Source organism: Saccopteryx leptura, chromosome 1 (assembly GCF_036850995.1).
Source record: "Saccopteryx leptura isolate mSacLep1 chromosome 1, mSacLep1_pri_phased_curated, whole genome shotgun sequence".
Classification (NCBI taxonomy): domain Eukaryota; kingdom Metazoa; phylum Chordata; class Mammalia; order Chiroptera; family Emballonuridae; genus Saccopteryx; species Saccopteryx leptura.
In genome coordinates, this window is record NC_089503.1 from 338,557,831 (window position 1) to 338,569,357 (window position 11,527).

General features: G+C 35.3%; 1 non-coding gene across 1 annotated transcript; it reads right to left on the bottom strand.

Annotated features, from left to right (window-relative positions):
- Positions 1 to 6,818: 6,818 nt before the first annotated feature.
- On the bottom strand, positions 6,819 to 6,894 carry TRNAG-ACC (transfer RNA glycine (anticodon ACC)). The gene has a single exon. It is a non-coding gene; the product is annotated as a tRNA-Gly (tRNA).
- Positions 6,895 to 11,527: the final 4,633 nt, after the last annotated feature.

The window sequence follows — 11,527 nt, forward strand, 5'->3', positions numbered from 1 at the left end:
ATGATTTTGTTCACAACTCTGCAGTTATATCTTTACAATTCTTAAAACTTCTGTATCAAGTGGCATTTTATTATCATAAATCTTTCTAAAAAATTATGCTATCATAATAATATGAAAGGATTTGAATCACTTGGATTTTCTTGTATTCTATTTCAGTAAAATCCTATTTAGATTTTAAAAGGCATTTTGTTTTTGAAATATGTTGCAATCAAATTCCAATGAGAAAGAACAACACATCTAGGTTTTAAATATAAAATTTTGAATAAATGTGTTATTTTACTTCAGATCTGGTCTGCTTCAACTCTTTTCACTTATTTCCCACTCAAATGGAGAAAAGGGGGAGGCAGACTCACAAACAACAGGAAACATGGCTTTGGTCAGATGTGTATGCTTAGCTTTAGTAACCACTAAGCTTTGGGGCCTGGGAAGTCTGAAGTAGATTTTAGCTCCCTGATTTTGGGAATTGATGGTCAGTTTAGGTGGTGGCCACCAAAATGGCTCACTTCATGGCACTTCTTCTGCTTGGATAGATACTCTATAAGGCTCTTGTTTTCTGTAGTTGCAGCCAAGTGATTCAAATCCTTGCTACAGCTTTAGGATGACTACTCTACAAAAGCCAGTTTAGCATTTGTGGCAGTATGGATGGTCTTAGAGGCTATTGTGCTGAGTGAAAAAGCCAGTCAGAGAAAGACACATACCATATGATTTCACTTATATGTAAAATCTAAAGAACAAAAGAAATGAACAAACAAAATTGAAAACAGATTCATAGACACAGAGAACAGACTGATGTTTGCTGGAGGAGAAGGAGAGGGGAGATTGGATGAAAAAGATAAAGGGTTTGAGAAGTACAGATTGGTAGCTGCAAAATAGTCATGGGGATGTAAAGTGGAGCATAGGGGATGTAGTCAATAATACTGTAATAACTATGTATGGTGCCAAGTGGGTACTGGAAAATCAGGGGGAACATATTGTAAAGTATATAATTGTCTAACCACTGTACTATATACCTGAAACTAATCCAAAATAATATTGAATGTAAACTGTAATTGAAAATGACTTTTTTTAGAAAAAGAGAAACATTCAATAGAAAATTCTGAAACATAGTCATACTTATACTCTGTTTTTCTTTTCATAGTTTTACCTTTACAACTATAATCTATTTTTCTGTGTGAAATTTACATTTCAATCAGCACCTGTCCAAAAAGCTTTCCAGGTTATTTCTAATATATACCTGCTAAAGCTAGCTCCTGTTGGCAAAGTGTTTGGATGGGAAAACTTCTTTCTAGATTGAGAAATCTTTTTACACATTCTTGTCTACATTTTCTATTGCAAATGTAAGTGAAGTTTTAGTCATCTTATCTCAACAATCTCTAACAAAAAAACCTCTCAGTATTTCTGATGTCACTGAACATTTAAATTAGAAAAAAATAAGGCCCTGGCTGGTTGCCTTAGTGGATAGAGCATTGGCCCAGTGTATGGACATCCCTGGTTCCATCCCTGGTCAGGGCATACATGAAAAGTGACCATCTGCTTCTCTCCCCCTCCCATTCTCCTTCTCTCTCTCTCTCTTCTCCTCCCTCAGCCAGTGATTCTATTGGTTCAAGTGTTGGCAAGAGCAAGAGTGCTGAGGATAGCTCAGTCAATTCGAGCATCAGCCCCAGACCAGGGGTTGCCCAGTGGCTCTCGGTTGGGGCACATGTGGGAGTCTGTCTCTCTATTTCCTCTCCTCACACTTAAAAAATATAGTTTGGTGAAACTTGGAAAAAAACCCAAATTGGTTGTCCATTCCTTAGTGCTGAAAACACTCAGGCAATTCACTTCATGCAGGCTTAGTGAGAACACTTCAGAAGAGAACTTGTGTACCTTGTGCATCTGAAAAAATTCTGACACCAAAAATGGTTTGGGCTAAGAAGAGTAAAGTTTAATTACCTTTTAGCTCCAAAACACAGAAACATGAACAGAACTGCTTTATGACTCCAGACATCTTTTCTGAACTTGAAAACATTTTTTTAAACACATATCTGCTAGTGAGAGTAAGGTCAATGTATAAAAGCATGAGAGAAAGCATTGTGTTCTCAACGATTCCCCCTGGGAGATCCCCCTCTTTGAGTGTGGGGTATAAACACACTTTAATTCAATTGCACAATATTTAATATGTGCCTGCTATGTGTAAGGCATTGTGGGAGATAAGCTAAGGCTTACCTGGAGTTTTAGAACTGAGTCACTTAAAAACAGTAACAACAAATTTAGAGGATTGCCAGATGTTTAATTGCTACAAGTTTAATAAAGGAGTTGCATATCTTTCACTGAACCTCAATCTCACTCATGAGCTTCCCTGGATGCTCCATTGCTCAACAGTTCTCCCTAAAATAGTACAGAACTAACATTTGTGCACAGGGAAGCACATCAGTCTAAATCCACCCTTGGCATTTGTCAGTATTGATGTCATAAAATCCAGTAAATACTAGAAAAATTTTCTTAGGAATCAATCAACCCTTCCTTTTAATTTATTATATAAGCAATTTATATCTTTTGGTGTTTTTGAGAAACTATCATGATCAAATATAGCAGATAAACCCCCCCACATTTATAACTTAGAAATTATATTATAAAATTAGTCTTTTTTTAAACCAACTGTTATTAAACTAACTTGCCAGATTAACTGCACTCTCCTTTGAACTGTATACTTATCTTTCAAAGTAAGTTGTACTTGATCTCACACCTGTTTGTGCTAGTTGTAGCTTTTGTTACACTTTTCATAATTTAATTAGGTATTACATATTGAATGCCAAGAACTCAGAAAAGATACTGTTGTTGAATGCTTTTTATAAAAAAACGACAAAATTTGGCAAGAAAAACTCCACCAAAAAAGTAAGTTGCCAAAATATTATTGCTGTATTTATAAAAGTTGGGAGAGAAGGAGTCATATAAATGTGCAAGTGCCTTTAAATTCTTGATTCACTTCAAAAACATTAAAAGTGAGCATCATAGATAATGTGTTATCGATTATGAAAGACAATGCAGAATTCCAGTCAGTGGATTTATATATGAAGGAAAAGTTTGATTCTAAACCAATCTCTTGGTGAATTAATGTGTTCCTATGTGTTTTTTGTTAAAATGAATTACATATACAATAGTATATGTCATGTATCATTTTTAAATGATCATTTGGTTTAACTATATTTTTGAGTTAGCCAATCAACTTGTTGGTCCAGTCCTGTTATACTGGATTTTTTCTTGTATGATGGTTGTGATAAATGAAGCATCAGATTGCCCCCTGTAATTTCACTCTCTCCCTCACCTAGCTCTAATGTGGACATACCTATCAATAAAGCCACGAAAACCTGTGATCTGATTAACTGCATCCATTTCTCAGCTTTTTTCTTCTCAACAGTCTGTAGAAAAGTGTTAAAGATGTTGGGAAAGCTCTTTTTACTTCTGTATCTGGCTTATTTCTTCTGTCAATTATTAATAGTTGTTGTCTTACTCTCTCTGAGTTCCTGAAGTCCAGATGTTTGATTCTCTTAATTTCAGAAACCCAGTTTGCTTTTCTTAATATTGCATGACATTCTTTAAACAGGTGACTCGCTTTTCAACTGTCAAAGTGAGTCACCTCTTTAAAGAATTTAATGCAAGATTCTCTCATCTTTGTTCTTATCTCCTGGCTCAGGGGTCTCCCACCTGTCCTGCTCATACTTTGTACGACCTCATTCATCTTTGAGTTGAGTTTCTGGTTCACAGTCCTTTATCTTGGTCTTCATTTGGCATTTTTGATGCCTTGGGCAGTTTTTGTCTTCTAGATTTTTAATTTCCTAACTAGAAAGTAAAATGATTTTGTTCTTTTTACTATGTTTTCCAAAAGAGGCAGAAAACTGGAAAATAACTGCAAAGGCAGCTAAGTGTTGCACATACTGTTCTCAGTTCTGTTCTTTAAGCTATTTTGGACTGACTCTAGGGGCAGGGTATAAAACTGGAGGGTCTAATCTCTTATACTTATGTAGCTTGTTCTCAGGTATCTATACTAACCACCCATCATATGATCTTAAGTTAGCTCTGGATTATTGATTATACATATCTTGGTCATGGTTTTGGATTTTAGGAACAAAGGCTGGGAGTTCATCCCAACCATGGAAGATTGGTGGATTTTTCCAATAAGCAGATAAAAAGGAGCAAAGTGAGGAGGTGGGGGTAGTAGAGATAGTAAATGGCTGTTCTTTTATTATAAAGATATACTACATTCCTGGGTCATAGTAGATAATAAACTCAGTAAAGTTATTATGAATACAAAGGCTGTAAAGGAACAAAAAAATATGCTTGTGCTTAGAATACTTTGTAGAGCTTAAGTTGTTTAGAGTTTAAAGTTTGAAGGAGCTAAAGTAGTTTAAAACATATTTTAGTCTTAATATTATTATAGGAACAGAACAGTGAGAACATGCACAACCCCATAGTTCTGGTCCTCACATCCTTCTCCTCAAATACTCACCATGTGATGCTAAATCAGGGCTGTCCAGTGACATAGCAAATACCAATCCATATAAACAAGAACAAAGGTCGATCTGCCTGCACCAATTATTAACCTGAGTTGAATCGCCTACCTAACTATTTCCAAATAGACTTGTAGGTGTTATTATACAGTTTTATAGCTCATTCAATATTGAGACTTCCAGTTCTTCTGTTTGGGATTTATCAGTTAGATTTAGATAGCACATGTGTTAGAAGTATTAATAAATGTGTCTGAGTCTTGACTAAAAGATCATCTATAGCCATTCTACCTCTACTATCTTTCCATTCCTGATGAGCAAGGCAAAAGCTTAGAAATATGATTCAGTAAAAAAAATAAAATAAATAAATAGAAAGAATATATTGCATACTATGTTAAAAAAACAACAACAAACCCTTGTATCCTGGGCATAGGTATAGGAGTAATTACCACAATAGAAAAAGACATAATATCTTTATGTAAAGAAATACTGGTAGTGTAGGCTTCTCATTTTGTACAGTAATGTGCAATAGCCAAATGGTGTAAATCTCCAGATAACTTTAGTAGAAAGACACCATCCTGTGCATTCAGGTAATACTTAGGGAGAAGATCTTTAAACAATAAAGAATCCCTTTGTAGCCTGACCTGTGGTGGTGCAGTGGATAAAGCATCAACCTGAAACACTGAGGTCGCTGGTTTGAAACCCTAGCTTCCCTGGTCAAGGCACATCTGAGAGTTGATATTTCCTGCTCCTCCCCATTCTCTCTCTCTCTCTCTCTCCTCTTTAAGATGAATGAATAAAAAAATCTTTAAAAAAATCCCTTTGCTATTAAGGCATTTTGGGCCACTTCTACTTGATACAATAAAAATATATAGAAGGGATTTAAATGAATTTGCATGGTGTTTACTAGCAAATGCCAAGTAGCAATAATTTATACTACATTTATTCTTCAGACACACTGTTAGTATTATACAAAAAATTTAAAGCACACCAAGTATTTCTTCACTGATATATTCAAGATGCTGAACATAAAAATTTCTTGCATTTAATAAACCACACTGAAAGGTCAATTTGTAATCAGCTTGTTGTGCTAAAAATGAGATAAGTACACACACAATTCCAAGAACTCAGAAGACTTTATATATTTTTTACATTTCAAAATTTTATTTAGAAAATTAACTTTAACGTGGTGACATTGATTAATGAGTACATAGGTTTCAGGTAAATATTTCAATAGCATTTGAACTGTTGATTGTGTTGTGTACCCATCAGCCAAAGTCAAATTATTTTCTGTCATCTTATATTTGTCCCTCTTTACACCCTTCCCCCCACACCATTCCCATCACCTCCCCTATGTCCTCTTCCCCCTGGTAACCACTTCACTTTTAAGTATGTCCCTGAGTCTCAGTTTTATATCCTACCTTTGTGTGAAATAATACAATTCATCGCTTTTTTAAATCTACTTGTTTCACTCAGTATAATGTTCTCAAGGTCCATTCATGTTGTCATAAATGTGACCATGCCATCATTTCTTATGGCTGAGTAGTGTTCCATGTACTTTTTTATTCAATCCCCCATCGAGGGGCACTTTGGTTGTTTCCATCTTTTGGCCACTGTGAATAATGCTGTGATAAACATGGAGGTGCATGTGTCTTTATGTACCAATGTTTTTGCCTTATTGGGGTAGATTCCTAGTATAGGGATTGCTGGGTCATATGGTCAGTAGTTCTATTATTAAATTTTTGAGAAACCACCATACTTTCTTCCATAATGATTGTAGTGATTTGCATTCCCAGCAGCAGGGAATGAGGGATCCTTTTTCACTACAGCCTTTCCAACACTTGTTATTACCTGTCTTGTTGATAATAGCTAATCTAACAGGTGTGAGGTGGTATCTCATTGTAGTTTTGATGTGCATTTCTCGAAGAGCTAGTGAAGACGAGCATCTTTTAATATATCTGTTGGCTACTTGTATTTTGTCTTGGGAGAAGTGTCTGTTCAGATCCTCTCCCATGTATTTATTTATTTATTTATTTATATTTATTTATTTATTTTGTATTTTTCTGAAATGCAAAGTGAGGAGGGAGAGAGACAGACCCCCACATGCACCTGACCGGTATCCATCTGACATGCCCACTAGTGGGTGATGCTCTGCCTATCCTGGGTGCTGCTCAGTTGCAACTGGAGCCATTCTAGCGCCTGGCATGAAGGCCAAGGAGCAATCCTCAGTGTCCGGGCCAACTTTGCTCTAATGCAGCTTTGGCTGCTAGAGGGAAGAGAGAGAGAGAAAGGAGAGGTTGAAGGGTGGAGAAGCAGATGGGCACTTCTCCTGTGTGCCCTGGCTGGGAATCGAACCCAGGACTTCCACATGGTGGGCCAACGCTCTACCACTGAGTCAATTGGCCAGGGCCCTCTCCCCATTTTTTAGTTGGATTGTTTGTTTGTTGCTGAGCTTTGTAAGTTCTTTATATATTTGGATATTAGCCCCTTATGAGAAATCTTGTTTGCAAATATCTCCTATTTAGTTGGCTGCTTATTTGTTTTGTTGTCAATTTCTTTTGCTGTGCAGAAGTTTTTTAGTTTGATATAGTCCCTTGATTTATTTTTGCCTTGACTTCCTTTGCCTTTGGGATCAAATTTATAAATTATTCTCTATGGCCAAGGTCTGTGAGTTTAATACCTATGTTTTCTTTTATGTAATTTATAGTTTCAGATTTTATATGTAGTTCTTTGATCCATTTTGAATTAATTTTTGTGCAGGGGGACAATCTGTAGTCAAGTTTCATTCTTTTGCATGTGGCTTTCCAATTTTCCCAGCACCATTTATTGAAGGGGCTTTCTTTTCTTCATTGTGTATTTTTGGCTTTTCTGTCAAAGATTGTTGATATGTAGGTGGTTTTATTTCTGGACTCTCAATTTGATTTCATTGGTCTGTATGCTCTGTTTTTCTGCCTACACAATGCTGGGTTTTTTTTTTCCTTTAGTGAGAGAAAGGGAAGCAGAGACAGACTCCCACATGTGCCCTGACCAAGATCCACCTGGCAAGCCCAGTAGAGGGTGATTCTCTGTCCATCTAGGGCCTTTACTCCATTACAAATGGAGCCATTTTTTTAGCACCTGAGGCAGAGACCATGGAGCCACCCTGAGTGCCTAGGGCCAACTCACTCTAATCGAGCCATGGCTGCAGGAGGGAAAAGAAAGAGAGAGAGAGAGAAGCAAGAGGAACAGGGGTGGAGAAGCACATAGGCACTTCTCCTGTGTTCCCTGATAGGGAATCAAACCCGGGGCATCCCCATGCCAGGCTGACACTCTACCACTGAGCCAACTGGTCAGGGCCTCCATGCTGTTTTGATTATTGTGGCTCTATAGTATAACTTGAAGTCAGGTAGTATGATACCTCTAGCTTCATTCTTTTTCCTCAGAATTGATTTGGCTAATTTGGGGTTCTTTGTGATTTCATACAAACCTGGTAATTTTTTTGTTCTATTTCTTTAAAAATTGACATTGGGATTTTGATGGGGATTGCATTAAATATGTATATTGCTTTGGGTAATATGGCCATTTTAACTATGATGATTCTTCCGATCCATGAACATGAAATATTTTTCCATTCATTGTGTCTTTTTCAATTTTTTTAAATAATATTTTGTAGTTTTCAGTATATAGGTCTTTCACATCCTTTGTTAAGTTTATTCCTAGGTATTTTATTATTTTTTTGTTGCTATTGTAAAAGGAATTTTTTTTTTTAGTTCATTTGCCAATGTTTCCCCATTTGTGTATAAGAAAGCAGTAGATGTTTGTATATTGACTTTGTATACTGCAACTTTACTGTATTGGTTTATTGTTTCTAATAGTTATTTTGGTGAAGTGTTTCTGGTTTTCTATATATGTACAGCATCATGTCATCTGCACAAAGTGATACCATTACTTTTTCTTTCCCTGTATGGATGCCTTTTATTTCTTTCTCTTGCCTGATTGCTCTGGCTAAATATTCCAAGACTATGATGAATAAGAGTGAAGAGAGTGGGCAGCCTTGTCTCATTCCTGATTTTAGAGAAAAAGCCTTCATTTTTTCACCATTTAGTATGACGTTAGCTAATGGTTTGTCATATATATCCTTTATTATTTTGAGATACTTTTCTTCTATTCTGATTTTACTGAGTGTTCAAAACATAAAAGGACATTGTATCTTATTGAATGCCTTTTCTGCATCGATTGATAGGATCACAGAATTTTTTTCCTTTGTTTTGTTGATGTACTGTATTACCTTAATCAATTTCCATATGTTGAAGCAACATTGTGTTCCTGGAATGAATACCACTTGATCGTGATTTTTTAAAATGTGTTGTTGTATTTGATTTGCAAATATTTTGTTTAGGATTTTTGCATATGTATTTATTAGAGATATTGGTCTGTAGTTTTTTGTATGTGTGTGTGTTGTTCTTGCCAGGTTTTGGTATGAGGGTTATGTTGACCTTATAAAATGTGTTGGGGAGTATTGCTTCTTCTTCTGTTTTTTGAAAGACTTTGAGAAGGATAGGTACCAAGTCTTCTTGTAATGTTTGGTAGAATTCACTAGTGTAGCCATCTGGTCCTGGACTTTTGTTTTTGGGGAGATTTTTGATAGTTGTTTCTATTTCCTCCTTGTTTATGGGTCTATTTAGGTTTTCCACTTCTTGTGGCTCAGTCTAAGAAGATTGTAAAGTTCTAGGAATTTATCCATTTTTTCCAGGTTGTTGAATTTGGTGGCATATAATCTTTCATAATACTCTACTATGATCTGTTGTATATCTGTGATATCTGTGGTAATTTCTCCTTTGCATTTTTGATTTTGTTTATATGAATCCTTCCTCATTTTTCCTCATTTTTCGATTTTGTTTATATGAGTCTAATGGGGGTTTGTTGATTTTTTTTATCTTTTCAGAGAACCAGGTTTTGTTGTATTAATTTTTTCTATAGTGTTTTTGTTGTCTATTTCATTTAGTTCTGCTCTAATTTTTACTATTTTCTTTTTTTTTTCTGCTGACTTTGGGTTGTCTTTGTTCTTCTTTTTCTAATTCCTTAAGGTATGATGTTGAATTGTTTACTTGGGATCTGTTTTGTTTTTTGATATAAGCCTGTAATGATATAAACTTCCTTCTTATTACAGCTTTCACTGCATCCCAGAAATTTTGATATGTCATGTTGTCATTTTTGTTTGTCTGTACATATCTTTTTATCTCTGATTTTATTTCTTCTTCAAGTCAGTCATTTTTTAGAACTATGTTGTTTAATTTCCACATTTTTGTGGGTTTCTTCACTTCTTTTTTACAGTTGAATTCTCATTTCAAAGCCTTATGATCAGAAAATATGCTTGGTATAATTTTAATGTTTCTGAATTTGTGGATGTTAGTTTTGTGGCCCAACATATGGTGTATCCTTGAGAATATTCTGTGCACACTGGAGAAGAATGTGTTATCTGACACTTCGGGATAAAATGTCTGATAAATTTCCATTATGTCCATTTGGTCTAGAGTGTCATTTAAGATCTATATTTCTTTATTGATTTTTTGTTTGGATGACATATCTAAAACCATGCATGATGTGTTGAGCTCTCCAAGTATGATTATGTTTTTTTTGGTTTGCACTTTTAGATCAGTTAGTAGATGTCTTATATATTTTGGTGCTCCCTGGTTTGGTGCATAATATTAAGAAGTGTTATGTCTTCTTGATACAATGTCCCCTTTATCATTATAAAATGTCTATCTTTGTCTCTCTTTACCTTTGTTGTCTTGAAGTCAGCATTGTCAGATATGATTATGGCTACACCTGTTTTTCTTTGAATATTATTTGCTTGAAGAATAGTTTTCCAACCTTTCACTTTACTCTACTTTTGTCCTTACAGCTTGGATGTTTCTCTGGAAGGCAGCATATGGTTGGGTTTTACTTTTTGATCTGATCTGCTACTCTGTGCCTCTTTACTGGTGAGTTCAGTCCATTGATAGTTAGGATAATTATCGACACTTGAGGATTTCCTATAGCCATTTTATGTTTTGTTTTTTGGTAGCTCTGTCTTGTTTGGTTCTTCTCTTTTTTGTTTCTGTCAATTGTTTTTGTTTGGTGGTGTTCCATAGTTATTTCCTCTGTTTCTTTTTTTTAAGCTATTTTCAGTAGTGGCTTTTTTATGTCATGGTTATCATTAGGTTATTAGGAGAAAAATTTTCATATGTACAAGAGTACTTTGTCTTATGAGTGCTTCTGCACTCCATCCCCTTTTCCTACTCCAGATCTTTACTCTCTCCCATTTTATGTTATTGTTGTCACAGATTATCCTTGTTTTTATTGTGATCTTTTTTGAACTTTTACTTGTAGTTTTGATTAGTTTTGTTTTTCATATTTGGTTGAATAACCAACCCCCTTGAGTATTTCCTGCAGTGGGGTTTTCTGATGGTAAATTCCCACAGCTTATGTATGTCTGTAAAGTTTTTGTTTCTCCTTCATAGTTGAAGGATAACTTTGATGGATATAGTATGTTTGACTGGTAGTTTTTATCTTTCAGCACTTTGAATGTTTGGGTCCACTCTTTCCTAGCTGTAGAGTTTATGCTGTGAAGTCCGATAATATCCTAATGGACTTTTTTTTTTTATGTGTTATGTTCTTCTTTTCCCTTTCTGCCTTGAGGATTCTTTCTTTGCCACTTACTTTTGACAATTTTATTACAATATGTTTTGGAGTAGGTTGTTTGGGTTACAGTAAGTTGGTGTTCTGTTTGCTTCTTGGATTCCAGGCTCTTTCCATAGGGTTGGGAAATTTTCATCAATTATTTTCTTGAATATGCTGTCCATTTCCTTTCCCCATCTTCTGATATACCCATTATTCTTATATTGTTCTTTCTGATGGAATGAGACAATTCTTGTAGAGCTCTCTCAGATTTTTAATTTGAATCTCTTTCTTCTTCACTCTGTAGTATTTATAGTTGCCTGTCTTTGATGTCACTGATTCTTTTGTCTATCTGGCTTTTTCTATTAGCTTAAATTGGCACTTCAGTTTTCCATGCATTTATT